Source organism: Hemicordylus capensis, chromosome 2 (genome assembly GCF_027244095.1).
Source record: "Hemicordylus capensis ecotype Gifberg chromosome 2, rHemCap1.1.pri, whole genome shotgun sequence".
Taxonomy (NCBI): Eukaryota; Metazoa; Chordata; class Lepidosauria; order Squamata; family Cordylidae; genus Hemicordylus; species Hemicordylus capensis.
Window position 1 is genome coordinate 260,006,775 of NC_069658.1, and position 12,233 is coordinate 260,019,007.

The following is a 12,233-nucleotide window of genomic DNA, read 5'->3' on the forward strand; positions in this document are numbered from 1 at the left end:
GGACACAGAAGAACCCTCTTTTTCTTTGTTTTTCTGTGTAAAACGCTTTGAGAACTTTGGTTGAAAAGTGGTATGTAAATATGCACAGTAGTAACTTCCAGGTGGAGTGTGGGACTTCCAGACTGACCTGCTCACTGGCACCTCGGCCTTCTATAAGCTACTGGCACTGTGCAAGGTTTATTCTAATGTGCACCGAGACATCTTTCATGCAGTGCAAAAAATAGATATTGTGCAGTGGCAACCATATTCTTATTATAGGGAAGTAGGTTGTTAAAAAAGAAACAGAAAATAAAGATGAACACACTTGCCTTTCAACCTTAATACCCTTTTACAAAAGCAGTATTAGTCCCTAGCTTACCCTCTTTCTTTCCCTTCCTTCCTTCCTTCCTTTTTTTCTTTCTTTCCAGGGGGATGTTGCCAAAATAGGCCCTGGCCTATTCTTAGGAGATCAAATCAGCAGTCATTCCCCCGCTGAATATTTACTTAGGATCTCTAACGGGGATCATCATAGGGCTCTTTCAGCGACTAAACTTAACGCCCTTCATACAGCAGTATTGGAAGGACGTTTTGGGAAGGTGCCCTACGATCAAGAATTATGCATGCCCCTGCCAGAAAGGTGAAGTGGAGACTACGGAACATCTGATGCTGAAGTGCAGATTTTATACTGAATTAAGGGGAAAGCTTCTCTCCCCACTACTAACTCGTTACAATTCTAATTGCCCTTCTGATGGGGACAAAGTCCTTTTCCTGCTTACTGCTAAGTCAGAGTATGCTTACAGGAGGGTAGCAAAATTTCTCTTCATAGCAAGCAAGATTCGATTTAGAGTGATTGAGGCATGAGATGCTGGGCTGTGCACTTCAGATTAACCGGTTTTATTTGAATGAAATTAGCCATGTATATGGTATCTGAGGTATTAATGTTTTATGTATTTTATGTATTTACTGCTGTTGTTGGGTTTTTATCTTTTTGTATTTATGCTGGCCTTGGGCCGAAATAAACATATACATACTGCACCTTTTACCGTGGTGATTCTCTTTATTTAGCAGGGGGAGAGTAACTGGCCCTATCCACCCCCAGCACAGTACTTCCAGTGACTGTTGCTGGTGTCTATCTTATGTTTTGTTTTAGAATGTGAGCCCTTTGGAGACAGGGAGCCATCTTATTTATTTGTTATTTCTCTGTGTAAACCGCCCTGAGCCATTTTGGAAGGGCGGTATAGAAATCGAAATAATAATGATAATAATAATAACAACAACAACATCCACAATAATATCAGCAGCCAGTGAAGCCGTTTCAAAACAGGCATAATATGGTCTCTCCAAGTGGCCCCGGAGACCAGCCTGGCTGCTGCATTTTGAACTAACTGAGGTTTCCGAACTACGTACAAAGGCAGCCCCACGTAGAGCGCATTACAGTAGTCAAGCCTGGAGGTTACCAGCTGGTGCACCACTGTTCTGAGGTCATCCTCCCCAAGGAATAGACGCAGCTGTTGAATCAGCCTAAGCTGATAAAAAGCACTGAGAAACCTGAGAAAGCAGGGTGAGGTCTGGATCCAGGAGTACCCCCAAGCTGCGTACCTGCTCCTTCCAGGGGAGTGTGACCCGTCCTGCACAGGGAGATCTAACTCACCCCTCAGATTCTGAGCCGCTACAATGAGCACCTCCGTCTTGCTTGGATTCAGCTTCATTTTGTTATCCCTCATCCAGGTAAAATATTGTTTAAATCATGAGGATCCATAAGCATTTGTTACTTAGATCTTCAAATCCATTCATATTTTATTTATTTATTTATTTTGAAATTTAACATATTTTTATATGCAGTTCACACAAGGGAAATAAAAATAAAATAAAATAAAATAATATGCTTATAAAAATGATAAATGATAAATTAAGATGATAAAATAAATTAAATGATAAATTAAAATGAAATAAAAATGATAAAAACTCAAGAAAAACTTCTATAAAAATAGTAGCTTATACAACTTCTAGTACACCATGTATAGGCATTATAGCATAGACAAAGCTTAATACATTAAAACATAGCATCTATTACACAGGGCATTTCATGAAAAATAATTTCAAGGAGCATTGGTCAAAAGAAGTATTTTACTCACTTACAGACTGTAAAGTAAGCAAAGAATCAAGTGAAGCAGCCCAAAGGCAACCTGAATCTGGATTTGGATCTCAATTTCTCCCCCTTTTTATCCTAAAATTTATCATCACTATACAAAATCGTGTCAACATTCTCGCCCTTTCGTAACAGGAAACTAGTGGTTAAGTACAAATTTGTTCATTGCTTCTTCTTTGATCTATTGTTACTTTAACTGAAATTTACATTAGCCTCCTCACGATCCTTATGTTTGCAAAACAAGAGCAAACTTAGATCCTAAAAACACATCCTGAAAAACAATTAAGTTGCAGGAGCAAAAACGTAAGTAAAAGGTTTACAGGCAGGTCATCATTTCTAGGCCTATGTGAATCAAAGAAAAGATGAGAAAAGGTTAGAAAAGGTGGGGTGATTTTATACCTAATATCCATGACACAAGTTTTGCCTTGGCCTTTCAGCTCAACTTTGGGCTAGAAAAGGATGTGTCCAGACAGAAATTCAACAGATGCAGTTTCCCCAGACACTTGAGGGGAGAGCTGCAACAATGTATATAGGTCTCTGTGTTGTTATATTGAAGTATTAATGGGGATGAGAGCCAACCCAGGGAGTTCCTGATCCGTAGCCGGGAGAGTAGCTACAGTTGAACAAAGGGGGACAAATGTCCCTGGGCTCTGCCAGCTAGATGGCCGCTTCCCCTTTGCCCTCCCCCTTGCCTCTCTGAAGAAGAAGGTGGGAGGCAGGTATCATCTTAACTTTTTGAGAGGAGAGCTGGTCTTGTGCTAGCAAGCATGACTTGTCCCATTGGCTAAGCAGGGTCTGCCCTGGTTGCATCTGAATGGGAAACCACATGTGAGCACTGTAAGATATTCCCTTCAGGGGCAGTGGCGTAACTAGGGAAAACGGCGCCCAGGGCAAGCACTGAAATTGCGCCCCCCCGCCGCCACCCCCGCCACCCCCCTCAACATACATCTGACTGACACACATGTTTCAGAAAACTTTTATTTTAAAAATTTAAAAAATTACAAAAATTACCAATATCATACATGTGGTCAAGCTCCTATCTACCACTTCAGATTTATTTTTTAAAACTATCCAAATTGTGGGGCTATCATTAATTTGTTTGGATAGCTCAGGTTAAAATGCTGGAAAATGACAAATTTCAGTATGCTGGGGCTCATGAAATCCCCAAATATTATACGGAGTTGTACTTGGAAAAACTAAAAGAAGTGCCTGTCTAATTCTCTGCTATGCATTGTAGCATCACCATTACATAAGTTTTAAAAATAAATGGAGAATTTGACTTTTCCCAGATACTCTGAAAATAATTAAATGATATGCAGAGTAAACTGTGTCACTGCTTGGAATATATTCTAGTATTTCAGAAAGACAGTAAAAATGAGAGAAAGAGAAAGAAACTCCCAGTGGGCCTTAATACTAAGGATTTCACATTGATTCAAAGACAAACTGACCATTAATAGCCATATTATTAAGACATCACATTTAACTCACTTATCACAAGAAGCAAAGTAAGAGCAAATGGATACAATCTTAGCTCATAAACTTCAGCTCAGTATTCACAAGCCCTTATTCTCTGTACATAGTGCCAATCTGAATATGTGTACAGTGACATATTATTATTATTATTATTATTATTAAAAAAAATTACCTGTAGCCCCTTTGGGGGACATCTTAAAGGCTGTGCGGGGTCTGCAAAGTTTCCCCCTCCTCCCACTGGCCTCTAGGGCCTCACAGGCACCATTTGAGCATGTGCGGTGGTCATTTTTAAATATATATATATTTTAAAATGGCCGCTGAAAACAAAATGGCCACTGTGCATGCTCAAATGGCCTCTGTGAGGCGTTGCATGCCCTAGGGCCTCACAGAGGCCATTTGAGCATGCCCAGTGGCCATTTTGTTTTTGGTGGCCATTTTTAAAAATTATTTAATTTTAAGAAATTGCGCCCCCCTTCAAGTGGCGCCCGGGACACGTGCCCCCCCCTGCCCCCCCTATAGATATGCCCCTGTTCAGGGGATGAAACCTCTCTGGGAAGATCAGAAGGTTTCAAGTTCCCTCCCTGGCTTCTCCAGGATCGGGCTGAGAGAGATGCCTGCCTGCAACCTTGGAGAAGCCGCTGCCAGTCTGTGAAGACCATACTGAGCTAGATAGACCAATGGTCTGACTCAGTATATGGCAGCTTCCTATGTTCCTAAGTATGTCACTGCTAACTTGATTTTCTGACTTAACAATTCCCCAGAAATGAAGTTCCGTAGGTACTTGCATTCCAGGGCCCTTGGATAATTGTGGTAATTGAGAACATTGTTGGAATAATTTAAGAAAATATTTGAAATACTGCTATTTTTACTAGGCAGCAAAAGGCGTGTTGATATTTGTATATTTAATCTGCTGCAGAATGGTGTTAACTTAGATCAGGGGTTTTAAACCTGGGTTCCGTGGATTCTGGGGAGGTCATGGGGTAGGTCCAGGTGGCCTGCGGAAAATTAAATACCTAATTCAAGGCATCTCCATCAAAACATCATTTATAATTAAACATGCCATGCTCTTTATTTTTCTGGAATTTTAATTACATCTTCATTATTGACGAGAGATTCCAGGCTATAAACAAGTTCTACTGTTCTCAGCTTTTCTCAGCAATGATGTTGTAGAACAAAATAACTATTCTGAGTATTCCCGCCCCCCCTCTATTTTTTTCTGGAGCCTTATAGATATGCTTATATGAATGGGTTTGGGTCCATGCCTAATACTTGAGGATCTGTGGAGCAGGCGTAGGTGCAAAAACGCAAAGACCCGCTGGGTTAGATTGTCTGGAATGTCTTGGTCACACCATAAACTGAATTTATGCAATTGGAGGATTTTTTTTTTTTTAATCGCTCTTTTCTTTTTCTTGTCTCCTTTCCGCTCATTTTGTAGTTTATTTGCAAACTTGGCGGGGGGCGGGGGAGGGCGAGAGCGCATAGATTTACCTTGCAGACCCGCAACTAACAAGGCTACCCACAGAGTACATTGTGAGATCAGGCACTTCAACTACAGAAACGCACAGATCCGCAGCGAGCCGCTTGGAAACGTCTTCGTCTTGTCCGAGAGTCGAGCGTGCGAACTTAGGTAGCCCGCGCGGTGGAAACGTACCAACCAGTGTAACAGCAAAAAGTTCGGTACTGCTGGAGCGTCCGCAAAGTCTGCTTTTCTTTCCTAATCCACATCCCTTCTCCGACTTTTTCAGAAGTGAGAGATGCTGCCCAGAAAAACCACTGGCAAAACCCAGGATTTCATTTCACACTGTAATATACAGGGAACACACAAGCGCTCGCTCCGCGCCATGGCGAAGAGGCTTCCTCCACGCCGAATGAGATCCGAAGCCATTTGGGAAACTGTCCGGTTGGAATGTATTTTAGTTGCTTCTGCACTGGCCCGGTTGGTTGTTAGATCGAGCAACCCGACTGCGGTCCTGAAAGAGAGAAAGCCGCTGGGAAGCGCCTCCTTCCTCACAAGCAATCTTCGTTTTTACCGAGAGAGGCTAGTGAAACCTGGAGGGAAACTGTGCCGAGAACAAAGAGAACAGCTCGGATCGGCTTCTCCGAGGAGCTCCGGCAGCGCTCGTCGCCCCCCAAGGACGCCCATCGGCACAATGCAGCAGCCTGACAAGGCAGAGCAGGCCAGGAATCCGACCACTGCAGACAGATCCGGAGAAGACAGAACAACCTCTTGGGATTAATCCTCGGCTTCAGGCTTTCAGGATGAAGCCCAAGAGGTGCCAGTGTAGCCCAGCGGATAGGAGGGGAGACTCGGGCGAGGGAAGACGGTCTCAAAGCCCCTTTCCCTCATGTGTATTTGTTTAATAATAGTATTTTATACGAAGGTTCCGGTTTTTAAAATATTATAAGAAAGACAGAAAGAAAGACTGCTCATCTAAGGTGACCCTTGCTTGCTTGCTTGCTTGCTTGCTTGCTTTCTCTCTCAAAATAATAGTATTTTATACGAAGGTTCTGGTTTCTAAATTATTTGAAAGAAAGCAAGCCAGCCACTCGTCTTATATTAAAGGTAGGTTCCAGTATTTACAAAAATCTTGCTTCTTCCACATACTATCATGCATTTTTATAAATATGCTACAATAATTTCAAAAAGTTATAGCTGTCTATTGATATCATCATCTCTCTTGCATGCGATCCCTTCAGTGGCAAATGGGCAGTTCCCCCTAAATCACTTGAAAATTTTCTGCTTCCCTGTTTGCTGTTGCTTTTGAGGGGGCGGGAAGATTCCCAACATTGCAAAGGAATAAAAACAAGAATATGGTTCTGTGTCTCAGACAGGCTCACAGTCACACAAGGTAGATGCCAGCAGCAGCTACTGAAGGGAAGCTGTGCTGGGTTTGAATGGAGACAGTTGATCTCCCCCTGCAAAACATAAGCATGAGAGAACCATTTTAAAATATATCTTTTGGGAAATCCTTTTGGGGGGGCGGGGGGGGGTTCCAAGGACACTCATCCTCAAAGCATAAGTCCCTCTCTGTGCCTTCTCTGCAGTCAGGGATCAGGGGTCCATTTAGTCCAGCATCCTGTTTCCAACAATGGGCAGGCAGCCTGCCAGATGCCAATGACCATTGCCTTAAATACATTTCCCTCGAGTGAAGTCTAGGAGTGAACTCCCTGTCTTCCATTTCCCATCTCAGTGCTTTCTCTTGCTTATTGGGGCCATGTTTTGCACAACCCTCTGCCGCTTTAAGGGGGGCAACAAAGAGGTCATTCTGCCCTGTTACTTTTTCTTTAGCTGTAAAGAGCTTCTCTTGCCAAGCTCTTCTTTTCTGCTCTCCCAAGTTTTCTACTTAAGAAACGTTTGTATAACTATACGTTCTTTTCTCTTTTTTTAAAGTCAGCAGGGCAGGGTGGGGAGTGAGAATTACGCAAGCAACCATGTGAACTGATTCCAGCCAGTCAAGATGAAGCAGCACTCCACCCCACTTTGCAAGCAAAACAACCATTTCCAGGAAAGCAGATGGGAGACTTGAAATAGTGCCCTGGCTCTGAACTGTTCAGTGTTAGCAGATTGTTCGCAAGGACGGAGTGGCATAGTCTAACAAAGTCCTGTAGAAAGAAAACCAAGAATCTGTGTGGGTTGCTGTCAGACCTACAAACGAAAATAAATTAAACATCACAGAAGGCCATTAAGTCACAAGAATGGTTCATAATGGAGCAGCCCAACAGTTACAAAACAAACAGCAGCATTTGTGATTTAATAATGTAGACTTCTGGCTCTGCCCCACACCCATGAAGCATTTAAATGTAGCCTCATAGCAGTCGAAAGACATTCCGTCAGCTCTGTATTCTGCAAAAGGCACCCACAGCATATTGTCTCTTGACATGCCTGGCTGGAGCTGATCAGAAAATGGCTCCTCCTCCTGTTATAGCTGCTGTGTGACTGTGTAATGGCGGGGCAGGATATGAATAAGCTGTATGACTACCACTTACCGGACAAGATGCTATTTACACACATCCAAGCAGAGGTGCACCTAGGTAATTTGGGAGCCTGGCCCTAAAGGAAAAGTCAGAAATACTTCGCAACGTTTTGTAACTGCTCTCCTTCTCATGCTATGTTTTGAATGACAGTACCCTCCCTGCCCTGGATCTAATAAGCAATATCAGCTTCACAACGTGCGCTGAAAAGTCTCTCTCATCTCTTGGTTTACTATAGAGATTATGATTCAGAGTGCCCTGTTGATGCCCCAAGTGAGAAGGGTTGCCACCATATTCAAGCTTCTCAAATCCGGGTGGCCTAGTCTGCGCACAATGCAAATTATGCTGTAACTCATTTGCATCATTTGGTTCACGCATGTGAGCCAGTGTGGTGTAGTGCTTAGAGTGCTGGACTAGGCCCGGGGAGACCCGAGTTCAAATCCCCATTCAGCCATGAGACTTGCTGGGTGACTGGGCCAGTCACTTCTCTTTCAGCCTAACCTGACCACCCCGTCCCAGAACCAGCTTTCAGCTGCAGCAGAGCAGTTGAAAAGGCAAAGTCACATGACAAGGGGGCGTGGCCTGGGCTGCCAAGAGCCCGAACGAGCTCTTGGCGCGTCATTTCAGGCAGGGTCGGCTGCCTAATAGGACGTCTTCCCCTTTGTCTCCCTCCAGAGAGGGAGAGGAAGGGAAAAACGTTCTATTGGACAGTCGGAGCTGCCTGAAATACTTGGCAGAGAGTTTGCCCGCTAGCTCTCAGCAGCCCGGGCATGGGAGGAGGGAGTTCACTCTGGGCTCCTATGGAGCCCAAGCCACACCCCGTGCACGCCACGGGCATATCGGAAGGGGCCGCCGCTCGGCTGGCTCCGCGCCTGCCCTCAATGCCTTGTGCTTATGTTAAAAATAGTAACTTTGGCTAATTTTCCTCATCATGCCAGCTAGTAATAACCATCAGACAATCAGCTGTCCCTTTAGCTTGTGTGCCTGCTGAGCTGTTTCATTACTCACTCTCCTATATGAACTAATATCTTTGTGAAACTAGGGATGTGCACGAATTGATTGTTTTGTTTCAATTTGTACCCAAATCAAATCACCCCCAATTTGTTTTGGGTCTGAATCTGCCCCCATAAAAATCACCCCAGATTTGATTTGTACCTGAATTTTCCAAATCTGAATTGATTCGAGGCAAGGGGTCCCGGGGGCAAAAGAGTGGGATGGGTGGTTGGGCCCAATGGACATATGGGAAGCTACCACGCATATTTCCAAGAATTTGGGCAAAGGGGTGATTTTTAAAGATTTTTGAAGTTGGTGCATCTTTAAGCTTTTCCCCATAGAGAATAATGGGGATTTCAGCTGCCTTATAGCTTCATGTGGAGGGCACCAGAGTGGGTTGTGGTGGGTGAAAGTGCCCAATGGGCGCAAGGAATCTACTACCTAGATTTCAAAGAAATTGGCCAAAGGGCTGATTTTTAAAGCATTTCTGAAGTGTACACGTCTTTAAGCTTTTCCCCACTGGGAATAATGGGGATTTCAGCAGCCTTACTTATAACTCCCCAGGGTGTGTGGCAGCAGGGTGGCCCAGAGAGGGTTGTCATGGGTGGTAGCGCCCAGTGGGTGCAAGGAAGCTACCACCCAGATTCCAAAGGAATTGGGCAAAGGGATGATTTTTAAATGATTTTTGAAGTTGGCATGTCTTTGGGGCAGATTTGGGGCAGAAAGGGGGTTTCTGGAGGAGAAGAGTGGGTCAGGTGGTAGTGCCCCAATGGGTGCCTGCTACCATCCAGATTTCAAAGAAATCGGTGAAAGGGGTGATTTTTAAAGAATTTCTGAAGTTTGTGCGTCTTTAAGCTCTTTCCGATAGGGAATAATGGGGATTTCAGCAGCCCCATAACTCCACTTGGGGGGCACAAGGGTGGCCCAGAGTGAGTGGTAGTGTAGTGCACATAGATTGCCAACCACCCCCAAACCTACAAGCCCATGGGGCACTGGGGTTTGTTGTTTCTGAGGTCTTCTATGAGTAGATTCTCTGGTAGCAAATGATAGTGGGTTCAATGACAAACATAAATAATCATAACTTATTGGATTTATTATTCGTTAGTTTTCTCCACCATGGATTCCCCTGACTGTATTGTGTTGTCTGAGATCCAGTTCGATGCCATGCCGACTGTCCTTTCCCATTCTTGGGATCTGTATTTCTGATGTGTATGATGGACATGGTTTACCCCCCAAAATGTCTTCATGCTTAATTCAGAGGCAATGTGCCTTTGCATGCAAGTTGCAGGGGAGCACGGCAGCAGAGCGGGTATAACTTCATCTCCTGCTTGTCGTCTTCCCAGAGGTATCTGGTTAGCCACTGTGGGACACAAGTGGATGCAGCAGGAGATGGGCCATGACCTGATCCAGCAGAGCTATTCTTGTCTGTTCAACTAGCTGTGTATGTGTGTGAAAGAGATCAACTAACTAACCAATCACCAAGTCAGAAAGAGTGTCCAGCAGCAGTGAAGGCATAAGAACTTATGAACATAAGAACAGCCCTGCTGGATCAGGCCCAAAGCCCATCTAGTCCTGCATCCTGTTTCACACAGTGGCCCACCAGAAGATGCTAGGAAGCCAAGAGGCAGGAGGGCCCTCTCTCCTGCTGCTACTCCCCTGCAACTCTTATTCAGAGGCATCCTTATAGCCTCAGCTATAAGTGGCTTATAGCCCTCAGACTAGTAGCCATTGATAGACGTCTCCTCCATGAAGTTATCCAAATCCCTCTTGTTGGCTATCACCACATCTTGTGGCGATACATCTTGTGTAAAAAAAGTACTTCCGTTTGTTGGTCCTCAATTTCCTGGTAATCAATTTCATGGGATGATCCCTGGTTCTAATGTTATGGGAGAGGGAGAAAAAATTCTCTCTATCCACTTTCTCCACACCATGCATGATTTTATAGACCTCTGTCATGTATCCCCACAGTTGTCTTGTTTCTAAACTAAAAAGCCAAGTTAGTAAGCTTTGTGGCTGCAAACCATAAGAGAACTGTTAGACATGGTGAGAAACAAAATATTCTTGGTATGACCTTTCTCTCACTGCTGTGCAAATATCAGGAAACACATAACTCCTTCCCCTGGCAAGTGTGCATGGAACTATGCAAATAGAGGACAGCTGATTTGTTACTTTTTGTTACTTTTTCCTCACAGTGAGAAGAAGGGGTGCATAAGGTTTAGAATTCACCCCACAAATTTAAAAGGAATAACCCATCGTGAAACAACTGGACATCAGTCCAAGAAAATAATGAAGAGTCTTTTGGCACCTGAAAGACTAATATATTTATTGTGGCAGAAGCTTTCATGGACTCAATCCCACTTCATCAGATGCAACAGGCTCCACACAAGTACCTCTGTGGAAGTTGCTAGGAAGAATGGCTGTTGCTGGTGTCTATCTTATGTTTCTTTTTTAAGCTAGTGAGCCCTTTGGGGAACAGGGAGCCATTTTATTTATTTATATCTATGTAACCCACTTTGGGAACTTTGCTTGAAAAGCAGTAATAAATATTCATCATCTTCTGAAGAACAGCTCTGAATTCACAAGGAGTTTTTGGCTTGTTTGAAAAAAGTTGTATTGATCCAAAATGTTCCTGAATAAGTTTATCTGCATATGCTGTTATGTTGACACCATCCAAGTAGGTTGACACACATATGTTGTTGTGTACAAAGCCAGTGTTTTAATGACACAGTGGTTGAGTCAACTTGCTGTACACCTCCCTTTCTTTTCTTCTCAACATATGCTCTGCTTTCAGATTCTGTAAAGATTAGTTCTTTTTAGATGAAGCTTTAAGCTCCTGGAATAAAAACTCCAGGGAAATATCAGAGCCTTGTAAAAACAGTGGCAGGTGAGTTCAACCATGTTTGTTTGTTTTTAAAGAGAAAACCTGTCTTAAGGGGAAAAGCACTTGGAAGCACACTTGCATGGGTGCATTTTCCTGGCTTAGAAACATTTCTTAACTAATGCACTTACAATTGCCTCATATTCATGCAACATCAGCCATGGAGAACCAAAAGTAAGCCATCACCCAGCCAATGCCCCCCCACCTTTCCTCACAAGCCAAGGGACATTTATCCCACACTCCTTGTTCAATTCTAGCTATGCAGCAGCATAGCAAGGTTGAAGTGGGCCCAGAGACAAGATTTTAAAATGCCCCCCCACCCACTGAAGCTCAGCTCAATATATATAAAAAACCTATATGCCACAACAGAACATCATCCTAAATTATTTTTTAAAAGGTTTTGTAAATTGTGGACGATGCAAGTCATTTAATGGTACTAGAGAAAGACATGCTGTTGTGGTAGCTCCAGATCTTAACACTCACATCAATTTCAGAGGATGAATACAACAGAAGGAAGCCCGGGCGGCTACGCGCCTGGGAGAGTCAATCATGTGACTTGCCTCTGCCACCCCCCAGGCAGTGGGCCCCCAGACAATGGTCTCCCCTTGCCCTATTATAGTTACACCCCTGTAGCTATGGCCGTGCCCCAACCCTGCTTTGGATTTGTTTGTTTGTTTTTATTGGGCGTTTGTTTCTGCTTTGTTTAAGAACCACTATGATGAAAACTCGAAAGCTAACTCCTCATGATTTGGACTTGGTTCTAACAACAGTATTAAAGGACTGTGGACT

At 43.7% G+C, this 12,233-nt stretch overlaps 1 long non-coding RNA gene across 1 annotated transcript; it reads left to right on the forward strand.

The window, feature by feature from the left end:
• Window positions 1–4,840: 4,840 nt before the first annotated feature.
• On the forward strand, window positions 4,841–11,133 carry LOC128344909 (uncharacterized). The gene is made up of 2 exons (XR_008316118.1): window positions 4,841–6,164; window positions 6,993–11,133. It is a non-coding gene; the product is annotated as an uncharacterized LOC128344909 (long non-coding RNA).
• The last annotated feature ends 1,100 nt before the right edge of the window (window positions 11,134–12,233 follow it).